We start from the raw sequence: 25,847 nt of genomic DNA, 5'->3' as shown, positions 1-25,847 counted from the left end.
GAAATAGACGAATGAGTGCTGCAAAGCAATGCTACAGAGGTTAAATAGGTGGGGGGTCAGCCTGTCAGTGCTCAGACCATATGCTGCACACTGCATCAAATTGGTCTGCATTACTGTCGTCCGAGAAGGAAGCCTCTCGTAAAGATGATGCACAAGAAAGCCCACAAACAGTTTGAAGATTAGCAGACAAAGGAAATGGCTTACTGGAACCATGTCCTGTGGTCTGATGAGACCAAGATAAACTTATTTGGTTCAGATGGTGTTAAGGGTGTGTGGCGGCAAGTGGGTCTTGCCTACTGTCAAGCATGGTGGTGGGAGTGTCATAGTCTGGTGCTGCATGAGTGCTGCTGGCCCTGGGAAGCTACAGTTTGGGGGAACGACGAATGCCAACATGTACTGTGATCAACTGAAGAAGAGCATGATCCCCCCTTCCCTTGGAGACTGGGCAGCAGTGCAGTATTCCAACATGAGAATGACCCCAAACACACGTCCAGGATGCCCACTGCCTTGCTAAAGAAGCTGAGGGTAAAGGTGATGTACTGGCCAAGCATGTCTCCAGACCTAAACCCTATTGATTATCTGTGGGGCATCCTCAACCGGAAGGTGGAGGAGGGCAAGGTTTCGAACATCCACCAGCTCTGTGATGTCATGGAGTAGTGGAAGAGTAGTGGCAACCTGTGAAGCTCTGGTGAACGCCATGCCCAATAGGGTTAAAGCAGTGCCGGAAAATAATGGTGGCCACACAAAATATTGACACTTTGGGGGTTAATTTGCGAAAGGCAAATCCACTTTGCACTAAGTGCAAAGTGCACTTTAAATTGCACTGAAAGTGCACTTGGAAGCACAGTCGCTGTAAAATCTGAGGGGTAGATCTGAAATGAGGGGAAGCTCTGCTGATTTTATTATCCAATCATGTGCAAGCTAAAATGCTGTTTTATTTTCCTTGCATTAACCCCTCAGATTTACTTTCAGTGCAATTTCAAGTGCCCTTTGCACTTGTAGTGCAAAGTGGATTTTACTTAAGTAAATAACCCCCTTTGGGCCCAATTTGGATATTTTCACTTAGGGGTGTACTCACTTTTGTTACTAGCAGTTTAGACATTAATGGCTGTGTTATTTTGAGGGGACAGCAAATTTACACTGTTATACAAGCTGTACACACTACTTTACATTGTAGCAAAGTGTTGTCACATGAAAAGTTATATGTAACGGAACCCCAAATGGGACATGGGTTAAAGCCGTTTGGGATATTCCATTCCTGAACCCAAGACAGCTACCGACACTCCACAGTCAGGCAGATGAACCCCAAGAACGAGAAACACAGCTCTGTTTGAGGTTCCACACGAATAGATCCTTTATTGAGAAAATCAGGCTCTTATATACAGTTAGGATCCTGCGGTAACCAAAATGAACAGTGACCCAACTCCACCCACAACATCAGACAATGGTTCCTAACGAGCCTCAATACACATCTTTCAGTAGACATTCTGGCTCCAGCTCTGACATAATTTACATGAGCTAATTAACTACAGCTAATATTTCAGACACCTGACCTTTTTAGCCTGTTTGTTAACTCACAATACACATTTATCAACAATAGACCTTCACACGGTACAGGGTCAATTGGCACAAACCACAATGAAAGATCCTTAGAAGCCAGTCTGGATTCAATACACGTTTCACAGTAGCAGACTTAATTACCACAATAGACAATAGAATGCAATCACAGCAAGCTTTATAGTACACTACATCCAACACACAAAATATATACAATATATACAATATTAAATCTGTCTAGCCCAGACTACAGTGGGGTTCTCATTCACCCTGTGCTCCTATTAGAGACACATAAGAGGCATCGGGAGCTTCTGGGCCCCTCCGCTACATTATAATAAAATATTAACAGAAATGTGAGGGGTGGGATACTATGTGTGTGTGATAATATAAATCTAAATATATAGACATATACAGGCCTCGTCAAAATCCTTGCGCAATTGCGACAAATTGTGACCTAGCGCCTGGGGTAGCTTAGGACTGCAGAAGGCCGCAAAGCCGCACCTCGATAACCGGGCGGCGAGGGCCCGCCGGTAATTAAGGCCGCGGCTTTGCGTCCTTCACAGAAGAAAGCTGAGGTGTGCAGAAGGCCGCAAAGCCGCGGCCTCAATTACCGTCTGGCACGGACTGGCTGGTAATTGAGATCACGGCTTTGCGGCCTTCACAGAAGGAAGCTGATGCCTGCAGAAGGAATCTACGAGTGGCCATCTTGTGGTGGCTGTTGGCATTACAGGTTACATTACATTACAAGTAGCAAAAAACAGCAGTTCTAATGTGTTTTTTCACTGCCATCTCCTTCCCTCTAATTAGAACCCCGAAACATTATATATAATTTTTTAATTCTAAAACCCTAGAGAATAAAATGGCAGTCATTGCAATACTTTCTGTCACACCGTATTTGCGCAGCGGTCTTACAAGCACACTTTTTTGGGGAAAAGACACTTTTTTTAATTAAAAAATAAGACAACAGTAAAGTTAGCCCAATTTTTTTTTTTATATTGTGAAAGATAATGTTACGCCGAGTAAATTGATACCCAACATTTGTCACGCTTCAAAATTGCGTCCACTCATGGAATGGCGACAAACTTTTACTCTTTAAAATCTCCATAGGCGACGTTTAAAAAATTCTACAGGTTGCATGTTTTGACTTGGCAATAATTCTAGCCCTAGACCTCCTCTCTCGCTCTCCAATCGCGGTGATACCTCACATGTGTGGTTTAAGTACCGTTTACATATGCGGGCGCTACTCACGTATGCGTTCGCTTCTGTGCGCGAGCTTGGCGGGACGGGGTGCGTTTTTTGGTCTTAACTTTTTTAGCTGGCTCCTAGATTCCAGAGTCTCAAAAGACACAGAAAACAAGCGCTCATGGAAAATCGACAAGATCTAACGTATTGCTAACATTAATGGCTACAGCTGCTACCTTAAGACAGGCTTTCTCCAAACCAGTCAAAACATGTAAAACAGAGGTAAATATAAATAAATATAATAAATATAAATATAACCCTGGCAGCGCTTGTGCATATGTATATTATAAAAAAAACATGTACTTTCTCTCTGATTAATAAGTGTCCATGTTGTAAAATAACATTTGTACAAACATGATGGAAATAAAATAAAGTAAGAGTCTGCTTAATCCCAGAAGGTAAGGAAATCCTGTTATGCACAGAAGATAACACCTCCACACGTGTGCTCACACAAGGAGGGAGGTTGTGTGGATAGGAACCCCCTCTTGTATAAACCCTTACCCCAGAGAGGTAAAACTACAGCATATAGTAATCAATAGACAGGTGATCTCCGTAGGTGTCTCCACTCACTCCTAATCAGCCAGGCTGGTTACTCGGTGATTACCGTATAAAGAAAGAAGGAACAGACATAGCATAACTCAGTTTTAAAACTTTTAATCGTAAAACACTTAACTCCATCCACATGTACACTCGCATGAAACATAAATCAATCTGCTTTGATCACAATACAAGGCATCAGACCCGTGTCAGTTACCCACAGACTCTCCTACCGCACGCTGCTTCCCCCCGTTACCGAGGATTGTAAGGATGGATGTCTCCGCTCCTGACAGTGCCTGACGTCACCACTTGCGTTACTTGGCTCCACCCTGACTAGTTTTGTTGTATAGACATCATCTGAGGCTGGAGACAAGTAACACACACATTTCTTTTGTGCACCGAGCGAACGCCCGTGGCCAATACCAATTGGCTGTGTGTTCACAGCTGGCTGTTTCTATGGCAGCACAATAACAGACTGTTCACAACTTCAAATTGCTACAGTCTCAAGGAGGTGAGCTTGACTTATACCGCAACCGTCCTCCGTGAGCCTGTTCCTGCCAGCATAGAGAACACAGCCCGTTCATAGTCAATCTTTGTATTGAAACAACTAGAAACGATCTAACTGCATATCGCAAAACACAGCCGGTGTTTACACAGACTGGTTACTTGGCAATCATAATTGCAAAAATAATTGCACAATCCCGACAGTGAGTGTTTGTCATGTAAATAAAAATCTGATGAGGGAGTCTGTCGGGAGCTGCTGCTAGTCCCATGAGCACCACATACTCCCTAGGTATGTGTTGAAGTGACTGCCCCCCCTTGCAAACCTGTAGCCCGCTCAGAGTGATCAGCGTGTCCAGTGTGTGCTCACCCCCCCTAACCCCCCTTTACCTCCGTTCCGAGCGAGTGGCTGGTTTTCCTGCTTGGAGGCTGTGGCACGGAGTGGAGCGGCGAACAGTGGATAAACAGTAAACAGCGATGAACAGTGGATGGTGCACACTGTAACTGCAGCGGTGAGAGATACTGAGGGAGATGGGAGAAAGGTGCCTTCCTGCAGGTCTCTGATTGCAGCCGAGCAGAGTACACTACTCTGAATAAAGACAGTACCGCCATGACTGCACCAGGCTCCTAAAACAAAAACGGCATGTGTAAAATAAACCATTAAGGAGGAAGTAATTACACAGATAATCTGCATTCCGCCTCAGAGGTCCCCGGGTCACAACTGGCTTAAAACAAGCTATTTCAGCAGACATACAATGCCAGCAAGTAAAACAAGGGGTGAGTCACTTCTTACTCCTTTAATGTTCTTCACTTTAAAAGTTGTATTGGTTGGACTGTGACTATTTTCTTTTTGCAAGAGGGTATGCAATCAAGTCATGTACGATTTCTATTGCAAAATTGCTATGTTGCCATATTTTAAACAGCCAAATTGCTGTGCTACTGGCTAAATTGCTGTTAAAGGACAATTCTAAAATAGATCATATTGGGACGAGCAATACATAGCCAGCGCAAGTGTAAGTGCAACAATATAGCTTGGATGCCCTCCAGCAGGAACTGTTGGTTTCTCATAAAAATTTAGGAAATGCAGGATACGGAATGATTACAACTTAAAGTATCAGCATAATATAACCTTTCAGGGGTTTTGGTCTTGCTCGGCTACTCTGCCGCTTGAATTGACTGAACTGATTGAATTGCAAACTGAATAGCTGCCAGATCGGCCGACTAAAACTAAAGAGAACGCAGGATACTAAAGTACTAGCATAATATAATTATTTTTTGTTCCATTACTCCGTTGCTCGAACTGAGTGAACTACAACCGGATGAGCTGCCTGATCGATCGGCTGATTTAAGGATTTAAAGAAAAAAGAAGAAAAAAGGGGAAAAGAGAGGAAGAAAAAAAAACAAAGGGGAGTAGGAGCTACCCAACGCTCTGGTGACTAGGAGGGGAAACTGACAAAAAACTATTCTACCCTCGCCTCCTTCAAATAGAGGGACTCCCTATCAGCTTTTGGTTGGGTTTGCCTGCTTCCCCTCTTTCTTGCGTTTTTCCCTATACCGGAGCAAAGGAAGCAAGAATGAGAGGCAGACCGGTAAGGGGAGCAGCAGCAAATGCCCCTAAAATAAGCGCCAGTCTGGGCTCTATAAAAAAAATACATGACTCAAGATGGCGCTAAAGATGGCCCTAGTAAAATATTAGGGGCCAAAAAGTAAAGTATCGGAGGGCCTACAGAAAAACGGTCAGAGAAGGCAATCGGAAATTGTTACAATTGCATACACAGAGGACGAAGTAGAGGTAACATACGGAACCAGTCAAAAAGAACTACCTCCATCAAAAGGAGTTAGAGATGTTCTCGAGATTGGAACTATGAATTTCGAAGATGGAGCTTTCGCTAAAAAGTGAAATATCTATAACATGAGGATATGTATCATATACTAAGAAGAGTAGAAGAAACCAAAGAAAAATTGGACTACCAAGCGGCTGAAGTGACAGAGTTAAAGCAGATGAAGGAGTTACAGAGGGAACAAAGGATTAGGAGGTACCGAATGGAAGGTCAGAACAACTGTAACAGGAGAAAAAACCTGAGGATCCGAGGATTACCGGATCAGCAAGGGGAAGATTTCCAAGAAAAATTGGATTAAGTATTCGGCCACATTTTGGGTAAAATAAAAACCGAAAAAAAATTATTTGAAAGCATCCATCGGATCCGAAAACCGGCGGAAATGGCAGGGGATATACCTAGAGATGTGATTGCGAGATTCCATAACTTTCAAGATAAAGATCAGATCTGGCAGAGCCTAAAATCTAATAGGCCAGCTATATACAATGAGCTTTATGTCCTGTGTGAATAAGGTAGGTTTTCTGTGTGGAGGGGGTGTGCTGTGCAGGACAGGGCTTGGGTTTGATATTGAGAGAGGACTGTGATGGGGGGAGTCAGTCTGCGATGGGGGGGCGGTCTGTGATTTGGGGTGATCAGTCTGTGAGAGGGGGGATCTGTGATGGGGTGGTCTGTGATTGTGGGGGGGGGGGGTTCAGTCTGTGATGGGGTGGTCTGTGATTGTGGGGGGGGGTTCAGTCTGTGATGGGGTGGTCTGTGATTGTGGGGGGGTTCAGTCTGTGATGGGGTGGAATGTGATTGTGGGGGGGTTCAGTCTGTGATGGGGTGGTCTGTGGTTGTGGGGGGTTCAGTCTGTGATGGGGTGGTCTGTGGTTGTGGGGGGTTCAGTCTGTGATGGGGTGGTTGTGGGGGGGTTCAGTCTGTGATGGGGTGGTCTGTGATTGTGGGGGGGTTCAGTTTGTCATGGGGTGGTCTGTGATTGTGGGGGGGTTTCAGTCTATGATGGGGTGGTCTGTGATTGTGGGGGGGGGGTTCAGTCTATGATGGGGTGGTCTGTGATTGTGGGGGGGGTTCAGTCTGTGATGGGGTGGTCTATGATTGTGGGGGGGGGTTCAGTCTGTGTTTGGGGGATCAGTCTGTGATTGGGGGGGGGGTTCAGTCTGTGATAGGGAGTGATTTGGTGGGTCAGTCTGATGGGGTCTGTGATTTGAGGGGGGTCAGTCTGTGATGGGGGGGGTCTGTGATAGGGGGGATCTGTGATAGGGGGGGGGTCCATCTGTGATTGGGAGTCTGTGATTTGGGGGGGTCAGTCTGTGATTTGGGGGGGGGGGGTCAGTCTGTGATTTGGAGGGGTCAGTCTGTGAGGGGATCTGTGATTGTGTGGGGGTTCAGTCTGTGATGGAGGGCCTGTAATGGGGAGGTTTGTGAAGAGGCAGGGGGGATGTGATGTAAGGAGGGGACACTGATGTAAAAGGGGGTCTGTGATTTCTGCACTGGCAAAACACAGGTCTCTGCAAGGGCAATAGAAAACAATTGTTCACACTGCAACAGCGCCCCTGCGTGCTGAGCAGTGTGGTGCAAAATGCATACTGTTTCTATGCACCCCAACTGATCTGTGGTGCATAAAAATGAATGAAATATATTTTGACATTTCAATAAAGTCGAAAGAAAAAGAAGCACAAAGTGTGATGTGTGTGGGTCTTAAAGGTGTGTACATGTGTGTGGTGGTGGTGGGGGGTGCTGTGAAGTGGAGGATATCATGTGGAGTCATAGCACTAATATGACATTCGGACCTCCGCTGGAAGAAATGTTTTCCGACCGGACCCCCGTGAATTTTAAATTCACTACCCCTGCTTTAGAACGACAACACAAGGTCGGTCTGTCACAATCGGTTCTTCAGGCTCTGACCCAGAGGAGAGAGGAGCTGAAGGCCCTCTTTCATCTGGAGCAGAAACAAAGCTTCCGCATAGTAGCTCAACGTTTGCATGAATGGGGTAATAGACCAGGTCGTCTTTTGGCCCGTTCTTTGCAACAAAAGAAAACTGCAGCCTTCATTGCTAAGATAAAAACCTTGCATAACTCTATAGCTCATGAGACGTCTGCCATAGCCAAGGAATTCCGTTCGTTCTATCAGACTTTATACCACGTCCGCAGTACGTGATTATCTGTCTCAAGCCAACTTACCTAGACTCCCAGCAGATGCCCTGTCCACCTTGGATGGAGAGCTTACTACTTCTGAGATGCGAGTTGCTTTAAAGGCCATGACCAGTGGTAAAGCACCGGGCCCTGATGGCTTTACGGTGTTGTATTATCGAGCCTTTGTGGATCTCTTAATTCCACGCCTGACCGACTATGCAAACGCAGTTTCGGATGGTGGTGCTCTCCGACCCGAAACTCTCCACGCGCATATCACTGTCATCCCTAAACCCGGTAAGGACCCATGTTGTTGTGGTAGCTATCATCCTATTTTGTTACTGAATCTTGACGCCAAGTTATATGCTAAAGTCATTGCGAATAGGCTCCTCCCTCTTCTCCCCCAAAAGGTCTCTAAAGACCAAACAGGGTTTATTCCTGGCAGGGAGGCGCGTGATATTTCACTTTGCACTCTCTCCCTGATGGCCTATGTTCGACGGTTCTCCCAGCCCACCCTCCTGTTGTCTACGGACGCGGAAAAGGCGTTTGATAGGGTGGACTGGGAGTACCCTGATGGCAACGCTTTCCCATTTGGGTATTGGCTCCTCCCTCTTGTCCCGAATCTCGGTTCTCTATGCTTCTCCCACCGCCCAACTCTGTATAAATGGCACTCTGATTGACCCCTTCACGCTATATAATGGCACCTGCCAAGGTTGCCCCCTCTCGCCCATTTTATTTGCCTTATCCCTTGAACCCTTCCTTTCTACGATTAGGCATAACCCGAATATCCACGGGGGTCACGGTAGGCTCCTCAGAACATAAATATGCTGCTTATGTGGATGACATTTTGTTCTATGTACAGCAGCCCATTGTATCCCTACCTAACTTGATGTCGGCCTTTTCAACGTTTAGCGCTATTTCTAATTTCAAAATAAATATGACAAAGTCTGAAATTCTCAACCTCACTGTCCCGGCCCGAACTGTATCTCACTTGAAAGCGTCCTTTCCTTTTAGTTGGCAATCCCGTTCACTTAAATATCTAGGTATATTCCTTACTCCAAACCCCTCTTCCTTGTTCCGCATCCAACTTCATACCCTTACTTAATACGATAAGATCTGATTTACAGAAATGGTCCCATCTTGTACACTCTTGGTTGGGGAGGATCAGCGTTGTGAAGATGAACATACTGCCCAGGCTGCTGTTCTGGTTTCAGATGATCCCATTCAGGATCCCTGTGGGTTTCTTTACACTGGTAAGATCCCTCATTTGCAAATACATTTGGAATAGGAAGCGACCCAGATTAGCTAGAACCATTCTCATTAGATCTAAGAAAGATGGGGGGGCCATGCCAGATGTTAAAGGCTATTTCTTGGCCGTGGTTCTCAACAGAATCTCTGAATGGAAGTTTCATAAAAATACTAAACTGTGGATGGCCTTGGAAGAGGACTTATGTGGTACCGATCCTTTCACACAACTTTGGATTCTGAGGAAGTGCAGGACTCTGTCTACATCGCCACTTACACGCTCCACCCTAATGATTTGGGACTCACTGTGTAAGTATCACAACTGACTGTACAACTCCCCTTTGATGCCTTTAGCCGGTCAAAATTACTTTCCCCCTGGGAATACACATCCCTCCACTCGCAATTGGAACCTGGGGAATGCAAACCTGCTACACCATGTAACTACTCCTTCCGGAATTGTCCCTTTTTCCACCCTTGGATCATTGGAAATACCGCCAACTTACAGCTTTTGTGCACTCTCTTCCAAAGCCTTTTCGAGCTATAACGGACCTAACACAAATAGAGGCTGCCTTTTTGGAAGACCGTCCAGTTAAGAGGCCTCTACTTTTATAAAGACGTGCAATCCTTTTCCGCCACTGGTCAGCCTACCTTTTTACGCAATTGGGAGAAAGATCTCCAAGGATCTATCAGAGACTCAAAAATCTACGATCCTATATCTTACACACACATCTTAATGTCTTCTAGGACTGCAGAAATCAATTATAAATTGCTTACTAGGTAGCACCTCACCCCGGTGGTGCTAAACGGGATTTTCCCCCAAGTTTCCCCTCTTTGCTGGCCGGGCTGTGGTGACCATGCGACGCATGCACATCTGTGGTGGTACTGCCCTCTTATTTGCCCTTACTGGCGGTCTGTCGTTTATTGGATGAAGGAAATTCAGGGCTTTGAAACCCCTGGAGATCCTTGGGTTATACTGCTTCATTGTACAGACAAACCAGTTGGATCACATAAGAAATCACTGACGCCACATTTACTAAATGCGAATTCTCTCGTTCCTAGATTTTGGAAGCGGGCCGCTATACCAACTCTGTGCCAATGGTTAGTGGATCACACTTATCATATGGAAGATCTCACACATTATATTAGGAATAATGCTGGTTTGTCCCGTAAGATATGGTCTGACTGGTTTGCCTTGAAATTTACTTCTGCATATGCTGATATCATGTCTCAACCTCTGTAAAAATTGGTGTTTGGACAGCTCGGTGTGTCTTTCATGTCTAGGAGTTGTTTGTGGCAGAAAACCCCTCCCCTTCCCCCATTCTCTTTCCCTGCTTTGCCCCCTTTTCTGGTTTCTTCTACTACTCTTTTTTTCTTAGTTTTCTATTGGTTCTTTTCTTCTTTTTATAAAAGACAGTCTTGGTACAGTTACACAGAGGCGGTCCTGGTTTGCTCCCTATCGCTGCACTTCCCTCGTTACCAGGGTTTCCTCTGGTGCCTTTCCGGCCTCTTCTTTTTTGTTTTTTTGTGGTTGGGTGTTTGTGTATGACATATGGAGGGTTATGTTTCTAAACAGCCTGACTTACTGTGGCACTCTTTTACTTCTGTTTTATGTAATTGTCACATGTCCTTTACTTTGCCTTAAATAAAAACGTATTGAACAAAAAAATAAAATAAATGGGATAGTATCAGGGCCTTTCGAGATGTTTAATGGGACCCGACATGGGGTGTCCCCTGTCCCCTTTATTGTTTATCCTATCTCTAGAACCACTACTGGCTGGGATAAGAAATAATCCAGACATCAGGGGGATACGGATAGAAGAAGAGACACATAAACTTGCGGCAGACGCCGATGATATTCTGCTCTACATAATGAACCCTACGATAACTCTCCCTAACCTATTAAAAACTCTTAAAACATATGGGGAGGTATCAAATTTCAAAATGAATCCCCTAAAATCGGAAATACTTAACATAAGCGTCAAGGCACAGGCGGAATGTAGATGCAAACAGGACTTCCCATTTATTTGGAGAGACACCGATTTAAAATATTTAGTAGTTAATATTACATCATCACCTACCAACATAACTACATTCTATTACTGAATGATATTAAAATGGATTTAAACAAAATCGCATCCAGACAGAGGTCTATGATAGGGAGAATAAATAGTTTTAAAATGCTAACCCTCTCCAAGATTTTATATAAACTGCAAATGTTACTGATTTCACTTCCGGAAGCATACTTTAAAACACTAAAAAAGCTATTAGGTAGGTTTGTATGGCAGAATAAAAAACCCAGCAAGTATGGCAATATTAGCAAGAGATGAGGCACATGGAGGTTTGGGCGTACCGGACATTAACACACATATTACAAGGCAATTCATATGGCACGGGTGGTTAATTGGGTTAAATAAATAAAGAGAAAAGGTGGGTTAAATTGGAAAGTAGTATGAGTAAGGCTATATTAGGGAAAGAGATTTGGATCCCGAAATGAGCACACGATCACACTGACATCAATGTCAATTTGGGTTATGGTACACAAACAGGAAAAATGGGGATATTATTCCCCACTAATCCCACTAAATGATACAAATTATTTTGCACCGGGGAAAGCAAGTTTGTTTGGTAACTGGATAAAAAAAAAAAAAAATGCACAATTAAAGGACATTTTAAAAGAAGGTAAAATATGCACTAATGAGGATTTGAAAATTAAAAAATAAGTATTTTGAACAGGTGGCGGTATGCACAGCTGAAACACTTTGTGGAATCCCTCCCTTATCCGCTCCTACTAGAGCGCTTGTGCTCAGCGCCAAACGGAAAGGAAGGGATCTCCCCGATTTATAAAATTCTGATTGGCCTAAAAATACTGGGGCCACCACGTATATTAAAAAATGGGAAGAGGAGTTGGGAACAGGTGAAACTGAGAAAGATGTTGGGAAAATACTAAAGCTGACACATACTACATCAACCAACTGTAGTTTGATAGAAATGAATTACACATGCCTTGCACGCTGGTATATAACCCCGGACATGGCACACCACTATCAAAGGGAAACCTCTAAACTTTGTTGGAGGGACTGTTCGGAACCGGGAACTATGTCACACTTATGGTGGACATGCCCCCAAAAAAAACTATTGGAACAAAGTGATATTAGTAATAGAGGAAATTACTGGAATTAAAATAACAGAGGAGCCGTGGGTATGCCTGTTTCACGGGACTAAAATGCCTATCAAACAGTACATGAGAACCTTACTTCCCCATTTCCTAAACGCAATGAAAAGTTTGATTCCCAGACAGTGGAAGGATCCCAAGAGCCCTACGGTAAAGAATATTTATTATACAGAACACCTAAGGTTTATTGGGGAGGGAGGAGATGGGGGGGGGTTCAAACTGAAATAGCAAGACTGGCTAAAATATAAGCAGACACACAGATTTGCAGAAAGGATGGTATAGAGCAGGAAGGACGATGGGTAAAGGGTGACACGACCCAAGATGGTTGGCCAAGTATTTTTGCATAAATTGGGCCGGTACAGGCTATCTGATTGTGATTGAAATATTGTATGTACTTTATATTCAATAAAGAGATGAAAAAAAATGTACATAACATTTTAATATAATGTAGTGCACTGAAGTAAGTTTCACTGATGTAAGTTTCTATATATATATATATATTCATTGTATAATAGCAGTTTTTAATCAGTGATTTGGGGGGTGCGTCTGGGTGTGCGGGCGTCTGGGGTGGAGCTGTCCGCATGGACCGCCGTCGACGTTATCCCCTCTACAAGTGCTTTAGGCCTCGCTTTTGCGTCGCTCTGCTGCCGGCTGCAGGTCTTCCCGGTCACGATTGCAGGCTGACGGGGGTGGGAGTCGGCGATGCGGAGGATGGTCTGTGTGGAAGACTTTGCCCCGGATGCCTGCATGCTTGGATGTGCCTCTTTCGGTCATTGACCATGTGAGTTGCTAAATGTTGTGACGTCAATGGATGTGGCCATGTTGCTTCACTTGGAGGCGCCTCTTTTCTCTTTTGTACTCTGTGGCTACTGCTGGATTTTGCTTCTGGTCCCCTTGTGGGGGCTTCCATTTGTGGATGGATATGTTGAGGCTGCACAACATTGCTATGGTCTTTGTGTGGACTATGAACTGAGGGACTTTTGAATAAATGGTTGTGGAACAAAACAAAAAAAAAATATTCCTGTCTTAGTGTTTGTAAACTCCACTTTTTGACTTTTACCTACAGGTAAGCCTATAACAAGGCTTAACTGTAGGTATAAAGAATATCTCCTAAACCTGTACGGTTTAGGAGATATTCCCCTTGCAATGCGCCGCCGGCCCTTGCCGGAATGAAATCTCCCGCGTGCATGCCAATCACAGCGCTGGAGCGGCGATACCCGGAAGACACGCCGGAGCAAGATGACATCTCGCTCGGCCTGGACCAGGTAAGTTCCCTACACCTCGTTTTAAGGTAAGTATTTCATAATGAGCTAGTATGCGGTGCAGTGGCTTTTACTTTTCATTAACATTAATACCGGCAAGGGGAACAATATTAAGAAAAAAAAGATAGATGGATATGAGAATAATGCACCATATATATAGATATTAAATGAATAATTACTAATAAGTAATATTAATAGCTATACCTAAGATTCATAGCTATGCTTAAAGGGCATATCTCAACATAGCAGGTAATGATCCTCTGCCGGATCTGTAGTTCCGAATGATAAAATCCAGCATAACTGCATATAAGGAACAATCAAAATTGAATTCCAAATTAAACCTAAAATTGCATAAAGATTAATATTGAAAAAAGATAATGAAAAATATATGATAAAATAAAGTATTAAAAACACTGCTCACCCGTTAAAAAAAAATCTACGACTGTTTAAGGTAAAGGTATTAACTATATCAGACAAAATCTTTTGACCCATGTTAACAGTGCTAATCAATTTAACCCCGTAAGTTTCCCCGGGGGACATTATCTAGAGGCCCGTTATCAATCCATCAGGGCCAATAATAGATATTAGTAACATGGGTGATCTAGTGCAAGAAACATCACATCGAAAAGGATAAATGGAATAGTATTATGAATATATATTAAAATATATTTAAAAATATCTAAAAAAATAGATTCAATATAAAAAATATGTTAAGTTATTAACCACTTAAGACCCGGACCAAAATGCAGCTAAAGGACCTTGCCCCTTTTTGCGATTCGGCACTGCATCGCTTTAACTGACAATTGCGCGGTCGTGCGACGTGGCTCCCAAACAAAATTGGCGTTTTTTTTCCCCCACAAATAGAACTTTCTTTTGGTCGTATTTGATCACCTCTGTGGTTTTTATTTTTTGCGCTATAAACAAAAATAGAGCGACAATTTTGAAGAAAATGCAATATTTTTTACTTTTTGCTATAATAAATATCCCCCAAAAATATATAAAAAATAAAAAAATGTCCTCAGTTTAGGCCGATACGTATTCTTCTACCTATTTTTGGTAAAAAAATCGCAATAAGCGTTTATCGGTTGGTTTGTGCAAAATTTATAGCGTTTACGAAATAGGAGATAGTTTTATTGCATTTTTATATTTTTTTTTTTTTTTACTACTAATGGCGGCGATCAGCGATTTTTTTTCGTGACTGTGACATTATGGTGGACACTTCGGACAATTTTGACACATTTTTGGGACCATTGTCATTTTCACAGCAAAAAATGCATTTAAAATGCATTGTTTATTGTGAAAATGACAGTTGCAGTTTGGGAGTTAACCACTAGCAGCGCTGTTGGGGTTATGTGTTCCCTGAAGTGTGTTTACAACTGTAGGGGGGTGTGGCTGTAGGAGTGACGTCATCAATTGTTTCTCCCAATAAAAGGGATGACACGATAGATGCAGCCGCCACAGTGAAGAACGGGGAAGCCGTGTTTACACACAGCTCTCCCCGTTCTTCAGCTCCGGGGACCGATCGCGGGACTCCAGTGACGATCGTGTCCCGTGGTCCCGGAGCTTCGGACCGGGTCGCGGGATCGTGCCCGCGACCCATGGCTGGGTACTAGTACAGGACGTACCTGTACGTACATGTGCCCAGCCGTGCCATTCTGCCGACGTATATGTGCAGGAGGCGGTCCTTTAGGCTGCATTCACACCTGAGCATAGCGTTTTGCCGCGATTTTGCGGAGTTCTTTACCGCGGCATTTACGGCGTTTTTACTGCGATTTGCTGTGATTTTTGCTGCGTTTTTTACCGCAAATTTGGACAGGTCTAGGGTCACCAATGTTAAAAACAGAAAAACGCCCAAATCTGCCCAAAAAAAAGTCCCAGAACTTGTTTGAGCTTCTGCCGTTTTTTGAACTTCTGGCTTCAGGCGTTTTTGTAGTTGAGATGTGAACAATCTCCATAGAGAATAATAGATTTTTTCCCCTCTCCAGTGTTTTGTAGCTTCAGGCTTCAAGCTACAAAACGCCCAGGTGTGAATGGGGTCTAAGTGGTTAATAGTCACTGATGAAGCGGTTAACATCTAGTTCAACGTTTAAGCCGACAGGTGTCTGGATCCACCAGTGAGACCGACAATGTTCTGGAATTGTGTGGGGATTTTTTGCCTGCAGAAGGTGCAAAACATGTGCTAAAGTTACCTCGCCAATCCGTGGTTTGACCGACTTTATTTCAACTAGCAATAATTTGAGTTTTAAAATTAAAGAATTCATTACCACACATGTGGTCTATGTTTTACAGTGTCCATGCAACTTAATGTACGTAGGCCACACAAAAAGGACACTTAAATCGGAAGCTCCGCTGAAATAAAAATATTAAAAACCAGCAGCTACAAATACTGCATTTTAATATTCGGACACTTACCTGTCCTAGAGTCCAGCGCCATCCGCAGCAGAGGACGAGCGATCACTCGTCACTCTGCTGCCCCCCCCACGCCATCCTCGGTGAGGGAACCAGGATGTGAAGCGCTCCGGCTTCACTGCCCGGTTCCTTACGGCGCATGCGCGAGTCGCGATATGCCTGCCGATTGGCTCCCGCTGTGTACTGGGAACCGAGTCCTGCCCGAGACTGTGTGGCCGGAAGTGGGTGCAAATACCTGTCTTTAGACAGGTATCTGCACCCCCCTCCCCCTGAAAGGTGTCAAATGTGACACCGGAGGGGGGGAGGGTTCTGATCAGCGGGAGTTCCACTTTAGGGTGGAGCTCCGCTTTAAGAAAAGTTTCGGAGCACATTTGCAATATAGAAATTACCACGGGGTCTCCCTTCACTTTAAGAAATATCACCAGCAGAACCCATCCGTCTTGAAGTTCTGGGGTATAGACAAGATTCCTCTGAATTGGAGAGGTTCAAATATGGTGAGGGAGATAGAGTGAGACCCATTGGATATATTCGATGAACACTTTGACACCTGCCGGCTTAAACGTTGAACTAGATGTTAACTGCTTCATCAGTGACTATTAATAACAATGTTTTTAATGTTTTTTTAGTATTTTTTTATTTATTTTTTTATATATTTAATTTTCATATATATTCATAATACTATTCCATTTATCATTTTCGATTTGATTTTTTTTTCTCTCCCTCTCCCCTCTCTTTTTCCCCCTCCCCATTTCCTTCCCCCCCCCCCCTCCCTCCTACTCGGATCTGATGGCTGATTGCCATTTATCTTTTCTTTTTAACTTTCTATCCTGTCAGTTTCTGTCATACCTTGTATGAATTTTCCAGATGATTTAAAAGCTCTCCATTTCTCCCACATCTCTCTGTATCTGTCCTCTCCTCCTAGCTCCCCTCGAGCGAGGTACTCCATTTCTTCTATATAATCTACCCTCTCTATCCACTCTTTTATTGATGGCCTTTTTGAATGTAGCCAGTTTTTTGGGATTAGGCCCTTTGCTGCATTAAGCAGCACCGGGACCAGAGTTGTTCCGTACTGTTTTTTTGCTTTATTTGTACCATGAAATAAACAGGTCAAAGGATTACGTAAGGTTTTCTCCCCTGTTATTTCTTCCATATATTCCAAAGTTTCTTTCCAATATTGTTCTCGGGGAATCCCACCAGATGTGCATTGTTCCCTTTTGCTTACAATTCCTCCAGCAGAGCTCTGAATTGTTTGGGTGTATTTTACTCATTCTTACTGGGGTCAGGTGCCAACGCACCATACATTTATAATTAGCTTCAATAGTAGTTATATCTGACGCGTAGTTATACACTGCACCTATCATTTGTGAGTTATCTATCTTTCTACCCACATTGTTTCCCCATTTTTCTACGAATGGCAATGTTCCCTGTGTCTCCAGATCTGTTAGTATTCCATATACCAATGATAAACCATGTGTCAGTGGCTTGTCTATGCTGCATATCTTTTCTATTGGGTTTAATGTTTTGTTATCCCGAATCGGCTGTGGTAAAGTGCTCACAAAGTGTTTCAACTGAAAATATTCCCACTCACTCAAGTGTTGATCCCCTTCTACCGTTTTTATGTCTTGTCTTGCTTTTATTTTTCCACGTGTGACGATCTCTTTTAATTTATTCCCGCCCAATTGCTTTCCCATCCGTGTCTTATTGCCTGGTGGAAAAAAATTTGTGGCCGCTAGTGGAATTAATGGGGAGTTGTACTCCCATTTTTCACGTCTAAATACTATGTCCCATATTTTAAATACATTCTTTGTTATACTATGAGTGTCCGTGCCCAGTTTCCTAACTTTAGGTGGTATCCAAACATTCTTATTTAATTGTGTCGTACTTGGTGTATCTTCCATCTGTACCCACTTCTTTTTAGTGTGTGTATTTGTCCATTCAACTAACCTACCCAATGTTACGGCATAGTAATATCTTTTGATATCTGGGAGCGCCAGCCCACCTCTTCTTTTTTTTATTTTTTTTATTTTTTTCATGCTCAACAATGTATAGCTTACTCTGGCCTTTTTGCCCGCCCAGATATATTTCAAAATTACTTTTTTAATTATCTTAAAGAAACTTTGTGGTATTCTTATGGGGAGCATTTGGAATTTATAGATTATTTTCGGTAGTATCATTTTAAAATCGTTGGTCCTACCGATCCAGGTTTCCTTGCCAGTCTTTTCAAATCTTGTTTAATTTCATTGATTAAGGGAACGAAATTGGCCAAATAAAGTTTTTCAACTGTAGGTGAAATTTTTATTCCTAAGTATGTTCGTTTCTTTTTCGCAAGTAAATAGAAATTCTTTCTGTAGTTCTTCTGCTTCTTTTTTGTCTATACCCAGATTCAGGATTACTGTTTTTATCGGGTTTATTTTAAAGTTGGAAAATTCCCTGTATTTTTTATTTCCTTTATAACATTGGGCAATGAAACTCTAGGTTTGGTCAGATATAGGAGTATGTCATCTGCGTACGCCACCACCTTGTGTTCATCTCCCCCCACTCTCACCCTCTATGTCTGGATTTTCCCGGATTTTTGCTAATAGTGGTTCCAGTGTTATTACATATAGGAGGGGTGAGAGCAGACAACCCTGTCTGGTTCAGTTTTTCATTTCAAACACAGACAACACACTCCCATTGACCTTCACCCTAGCCGTCGGATGGCTATACAGATTTTTAACCCACTTCATATATTTAGGTCCCAGACCTATGCTTCATAGTGTGTCCATCATGAACCCCCAGTCGACTCTGTCAAATGCTTTTTCTGCATCTATTGACATGAGTATGACTGGGGGTTTCTTTTTTTTTTCTTGCTGTAATAACAATATGGTTCTTATGCTATTATGTCTCCCTTCCCTGCCTTTTACAAAACCTGCCTGATCTGCATTTATCAGTTCAGGCATTAAACTTTTTATCCTTGTTGCCAATATTTTTGCATAAACCTTTATATCGGCATTCAACAATGCTATTGGTCGATAGTTGGAGCACAAAGTTCCATCTTTTCCTAATTTAGGAATAATAGAAATATTGGCAAGTAGAGATTATTTTCTTATTTCTTCTTCTTCACCGATTTTATTAAAGTAGTTGCACATCTCTGGGACCAACAGTTCTTTATCTCTAATTTTTTTATAGTACTTAATGGGCAAACCATCAGGGCATGGGCTCTTACCCACTGGTGTTTCCTGAAAGGCTTTATAAATCTCCTCCTGAGTAATTGGATCCTCAAGGGATTCAATATCATTTTGTGATATCTTTGGCAGGTTAGCTTCTGCTAGATACTCTTTAATTTTTATTTTTTTTCATATTTAATTCTCTTATCTTTTTTCCCTGCTCCTATGGAAATTAATTGTATGCCTTGTGGGCTTCCCATACTGTAGCAGCGCTTACGTCCGATGTGTTGTTTAACATAAAATATTGCTCCAGATCATTTTTTTACTGTCTTGCTAACTTCTATGTCCTCTAAGTTCTTCATTTAGATTCCACTTTTTTTTTCTTTGTTCCATCTCTTTAAATCTTATTTTCACTATTCTCGGAGCGTGGTCTGAAATTGTTATTAAACCTATTGAGGTTTTCACTATATCTTCCAATAGCTCGTGGTCTACCATCATATAATCCAATCTTGATTATGTTCCATGCACAGATGAGTAGTATGTATAATCTTTTTTTGTTTGGATGTGTGATCCTCCATGGATCTATTAATTGTTGGTTTAAACATTTTTTTTCTTAGTATTCAAAGTTGTTTGGTTTCTCGCCTCTGTGCACCGGACATACTATCAAGATGGTGTTCCATTGAGAAATTAAAATCTCCTGCTAGGATTACACCGCCCTGTTTAAAATCCAAAAGAGCGTTCAGGATCCCCCTAAGATATTTTTGAGGGTGCCTGTTAGGGCAGTATATATTTGCAAGCGTATATTTTTTTTCCCTTGGAGGACCCCTCTCAGAAACAAATATCGACCCTCTGGGTCGACTTTCCTCTCTTCTACCTTAAAAGAAATGTTCTTCCCCGCTCCTATGGCGACCCCCTTTGCTCTCTTCTTTGGAGAGTCCCCATAGTACCAGGTTGGGATTGCCCGAGAATAGAGTCTAACATTGGAATCCAATGCAATATGTGTCTCCTGCAAGAAGACAATTTCTGCAGAATACCTTTCCACCTCAATACCGTATGCCTTTTTTCCGGGGAGCTGAGGCCTCTCACATTATGTTATAAAATGTATGTTAGTCATGTCTTTCTATCCCCTTTTTTTTTTCAGTTTTTCAAACAGGTGTGTGTTTTTTGTTATAAGGTATACAGATCCGAGTCCCCCTCCCATCACCCCCTCCCTTCCCCACCTCCCCTCTCCTCCTGGTCGTACCTTGACCCTATGGTCTTCATTTGGAGCCTTTTCTCTTGGCGCTCTTGGCGCTCTTTTGCTCCTCTTACTAAGGTGGAGTTCTATTTTGGCATGATCTCCTCCTTTTCCCTATTCCTAAGGCAAAGGTGAAAGAGTACTCTCAGGGTCCCCCATCTCCTTGTCCCGCTCTTTTAGCTTACTATATTGAACATCTTTATCCCCTTCCCCACCACCCCGTCCAACCCCCCCCCCCGCCCGGTCCCCCCCCATTCTCAACCGGCGAACATCTTCGTTAATTATTTGGTATTGGAATATCCAATTTTTGACAGAATTCTAGTATTTCCTCAATAAACCTCAGTCTTGCCGAGACCCCATTTTTCCTACTGACCAGGCACGCTGGGAACCCCCAGTTATACTGAATTTCATGTTCCTGCAAAACTCCTAGTAATGGTTTTAGACTTCTTCTTTTTAGCGTCTCTTGAGACAAATCTTGATATATTTGAATGCTATGCTGGTCATATTCCATTGGCGGCTTGCCTCTCAGTTTTCTCCATAGTTGGTTTTTCTCTTCCCAACTTTCAAATCGCACAATGATATCCCTTGGATTGTCCTGTGATATTTCTCTTGGTCTTCTTATCCTATGCGCTCGTTCTATTCTTAATGGGGAGGCCATTTCTCTCTCTCTTGGATTACAGATTTTCCTTATAATTTCTGGGAGGTCTTCCGCCTGTGATGTGTCTGATACTCCACGTATTCCAATATTCTTCCTTCTGTCTCTGTTTTCCTGATCTTTTAATTTGTACGCTTGTTCTCGTTGGTTCATTTTTAATGCTTTTCTTCTAATTTTTTGACTGAGGTTACGTTGAGATCTACTTTTTTCTCTACCTCTTCCACTCTTTCCAACATTTTCCCCAAATTCTCTCCGTTATTTTCATTTGCGATTTAAGTAATCTTTCTAACACAGCAAACATTCCTTTAATTTAAATTTTTGTTGGTAATAGTGCCCTGTCTTGAGGTTCGTCCTTATTTCTCTGTTCCGTTTCTCCCTCCTGGTCTATTCTAGACTCTGAGAGTGTTTCTTGATCAACAGGTATATTAGTAGCTAATTTTTTCTTATCTTTTTTCTTATCCTTTTCTATCTGGCTACTTTTGACAGTTAGTTGTTTTTCCGTGGCCTGGTTGTCTCCGTTTCCACCGTAGGACACAAATGTATTCATCGGACCCGGGCTTTGGCTTAACCGGGGGACTTTTGGGATTGCCCCTCCTCTCACTTCTTTTCCCCTTGTACTCATCCTTTACCCCTCCAGTTCCCACAGTAGTCCAGTTTGTAACTCGTACCTCTTACTGGGCCTCAGGGACCTAGAGGGTGGCTGCTGGGAATTTTTTTTACTTTCTTAGAACTTTGAGTAAGGAGGGGTAATATCGAAAATCTATATCATAAGACTATAAGAAATTTAGTTTGGGGGTATAGACGCTCTATATGTAATTTTGTGTATCTCAATGCTGAAAGGAGAAAAAATAAAAAAGGGGAGGAGGGAAATAAGAGGGAAACCCAAGTGGCCTCTCTTCTATGTTGAACTATGGGCAACTCCCCATAGACACCTCGTATCTGTAAACCCAGTCTAGTGGGGGGACACAGTTTTCACAGTCACACAGTTTCCCGTCAGGAAAGCTCGTATACAATAGATATTCCCCTTTAAACGTTGTTAACGCTTCCGTCTGTCAATCTTCTAATGAGTCTGTGTACATAACAATCTAAGGGGAAAAAATAATTAAAAAAACAAAAAAAAAGGGGCTGGAGATAGCGACCCGGGTGACCAAGACAACTTCAGCGCTCAATAAACCACAAACCGGCCGTGAAAACAGCCGTGGAAACAGTCCAACCACAAGGCTATATTTTGCCCCTTATTTGGGACTATTTTCTTGTGTTAGTGCAGTTTTCCTCCTTGTTCCGTCCCAATATATCAAGTTTTAAACACCATTTAAGCACTGTTATTTGTAGTAGTGACCTTAATCAAATCATATTTCATGGTTTCCCCATTCCTTATTTTCACTGTGTCAGATTTCTTTATATAAGAAAAACGCTTACCGGCAAAAGTATATATGAATACAATCTGATTCTCTTTAGAAAGATCTTTACTATTTAATAGTATTTTATACTGGTTTCTAGTATTTGTTTAACCACATTGACCTTCGAAGCAAGCTTTCAATACTTCTGTAGTAAATTGTGGTGCTTTAACTTTGCCGGTGTATTATCAGTGTTTAGTTCTAATTGCTGCTAGGACGCAGGCATGCTGCAGACAATGAGGTATGATACAAATTCTGGGGAAACACAGGAAGCTAGTAAAATTCCAGGCGTAGTTTCAATATACCATAATTTTCCCAGTGAAAACTACCAGTGAACAATGATAAAGGTACTATTGAAGAACTAATGTCCCAGGATACTTATACCAAAACAATATATAGAAGGGACAGAACACTCCCACTCCCTGTACTTATGCCAAAACAATATACCTATTGATTTCTTTGGTGCTAATATCGGATGTCCCCGCAATCTTTTCCTCTTAGTTTATGAATGAATGACTTGTATAGCGCTACACATGCGAACTGAATCGCCTCTGGGCGCTTTTCCAGCCAGTGTCTGCTTTGCTGGTGCGGTCATTTTACCCCTTAGGATCTTGACACGCTAGGGACACACAGTCATACACACAGATATACATATATATACTGGGCCAATTTTGGACAAGATCCAATTTACTAGGGTTGTCCAGATACCGATACCAGTATCGGTATCGGGACCGATACCGAGTATTTGCGGGAGTACTCGTACTCGCGCAAATACCCCCGATACCTAAATAGAATACTTTCCCCCCCCCTTTCCCCCCCCGCCGCTGCCGCCGCATCGCGCCGCCGCATCGAGGGACATGGCTAGAGGGACATTGCTGCATATGTGAGGGACATGGCTAGAGGGACATTGCTGCATATGTGAGGGACATTGCTGCATATGTGAGAGACATGGCTAGAGGGACATTGCTGCATATGTGAGGGACATGGCTAGAGGGACATGGCTGCATATGTGAGGGACATGGCTAGAGGGACATGGCTGCATATGTGAGGGACATGGCTAGAGGGACATGGCTGCATATGTGAGGGACATGGCTAGAGGGACATGGCTGCATATGTGGGGGACATGGCTGCATATGTGGGGGACATGGCTGCATTTGGGGACACATTTAAAAAAAGTATCGGTATTCGGTATCGGCGACTACTTGAAAAAAAGTATCGGTACTTGTACTCGGTCCTAAAAAAGTGGTATCGGGACAACCCTACAATTTACCTACCAGCATGTCTTTTGGAGTGTGGGAGGAAACCGGAGGGCCCGGAGGAAACCCATGCAAACTCCAGGCAGATGGTGTCGTGGTTGGGATTCGAACCAGCAACCCTTTTGCTGCTAGGCGAAAGTGCTACTCACTACACCACTGTGCTGCCCAATGCAATACAGTGTACTCACCATTTTGGTGCTTCTTAGAGAGGAAGGTAAGACTGGAGCAGTAGTTCTGATATTTACCATTCTGTTGAGGATATTCGGAGTACAGGGCACAGACACATTTTATGCTCTTTGTTTTCTGCTTATCTGGTTTACTTTGGCTGCGAGGTGCTGCATCTCCCTCTTACCAGCTGACTCTCCTTGTGCGGGGTTGCGGTCCATATGTTAGGGCACACGACCCACCGGCGCACACCCACTCACTTATTGGTGACCCCTCTGATGCTACGGAGGACTTCAGCCCTGCACAGATCGCTGGGTCCCCCTCCGTGCACCGTCCAGACGCCGCTCCTCCCCGCTGCCGATCCAACCACCAGACCAACCTCCTTTGAGCAGGTAAGCGCTCCGTCCGTGCTTTTCTTTATAGGTCCTTGATCCGGCCGGAGAGGGAGGTGGGGTTCACCACGGGGTCAGCATGTAGCAGAGCGGGGGGCATTCTGATGCGGGAAGGGACAAAGCTCGCCACTACTCATTACCTGGGTCCGAGCTGGGCTGGAGAGCGAGGGCTTCCATCTAGCTACTCCTCCAGTCCGTCCGCGCCATACCTAGACTCCTCCCTTTCCTGGCTCGATTTGATTTTCTTGCACTAGATCACCCATGTTACTAATATCTATTTTTGGCCCTGATGGATTGATCAAGGGCCTCTAGATAATGTCCCCCCGGGAAAACTTACGGGGTTAAATTGACTAGCACTGTTAACATGGGTCAAAAGATGTCTGATATAGTTAATACCTTTTATCTTAAACGGTCATAGAATGGGTGATCAGTGTTTTTAATATTTTATCATATATTTTTCATTATCTCTTTTCAAGATTAATCTTTATGCAATTTTAGGTTTAATTTGGAATTTAATTTTGATTGTTCCTTATATGCAGTTATGCTGGATTTTATAATTGGGAACTACAGATCCGGCAGAGGATCATTACCTGCTATGTTGAGATATGCCCTTTAAGCATAGCTATGAATTTTAGGTATAGCTATTATTATTATTATTATTATTATTATTATTATTATTATTATTATTATTATTATCATTATTATTATTATTATTCATTTAATATCTTATATTTATATGTTGTGAGGGGTTAGCTCGGTAGCGGGGTGTGTGACCCCCTGGGTGGGTTCACCACACACTGAATTTCTACAGACTGGCAGTCGAAGACGGTTGAAAACAAGGTTTCTGGTTTATTTTTCCATCTTGCTGGAAAACAATTGCAAGCATTCAAACAGCATAAACAAAATCAAACATAAAATAAATCCTAGCCACTCTGGGCGTCTACCTTCCACACAGGAACCTTCCACACAGGAACCTATCTATGAAGTCTAACACAGCCTACTGCTGGGTAGACAGTGCTGGTCATACAGCACACAACAATAGTCTCTTGATTTTTATCACACAGAAAAATCAATGGTCTCCTCAGCTTCTCAGGAGACTTTTAAATGCTGCTTTCCTTACTCTCAAAGCCTCAGGAATGATCCAGCAACAAAGTGGCAATCCTCTGGCTACTTATGAAGGCCTTGATTGCTTTATTCTAAACAGCTGAAGCTTTTCAATGGCCTTTAGCCTTCCTCTAGCTACATTTGTAGCCGACGCCCGATAACAATCTGTGTATCGTCTAAACAAGGCAGAAATGTATGTCCCGTCAGTGACAACACCCACAGATGTACCTGACTTCCTGTCACAATGTATACAGTGACTGGTTTCAAGACGGTATACTGCTTTACGAATATATATATAGTGCATTATTCTCATATTTTTTCTTAATATTGTTCCCCTTGCCGGTATTAATGTCTTTTGAATGTTTTTTGCCTATTAGGAATATTTGATTTTTATTTACATGACAAACACTCACTGTCGGGATTGGGCAATTATTTTTGCAATTATGATTGCTAAGTAACCAGTCTGTAAATACCGGCTGTGTTTTGCGATATGCAGTTAGATCGCTTCTAGTTGTTTCAATAGAAAGATTGACTATGAACGGGCTGTGTTCTCTATGCTGGCAGGAACAGGCTCACGAAGGACGGTTGCGCTATAGGTCAAG

At 42.9% G+C, this 25,847-nt stretch overlaps 1 protein-coding gene across 1 annotated transcript in view; it reads left to right on the top strand.

Moving 5' to 3' along the window:
- The window catches only part of LOC120940503 (terminal nucleotidyltransferase 4B-like), a 1,128,146-nt gene that overhangs the window by 266,359 nt on the left and 835,940 nt on the right, over window positions 1-25,847 (top strand). The window lies entirely within an intron of this gene.

Source organism: Rana temporaria, chromosome 5, assembly GCF_905171775.1.
Source record: "Rana temporaria chromosome 5, aRanTem1.1, whole genome shotgun sequence".
Lineage (NCBI taxonomy): Eukaryota > Metazoa > Chordata > Amphibia > Anura > Ranidae > Rana > Rana temporaria.
The sequence above is the reverse complement of the archived record's forward strand: the minus strand, read 5'-3'. Positions and strand labels throughout refer to the sequence as shown.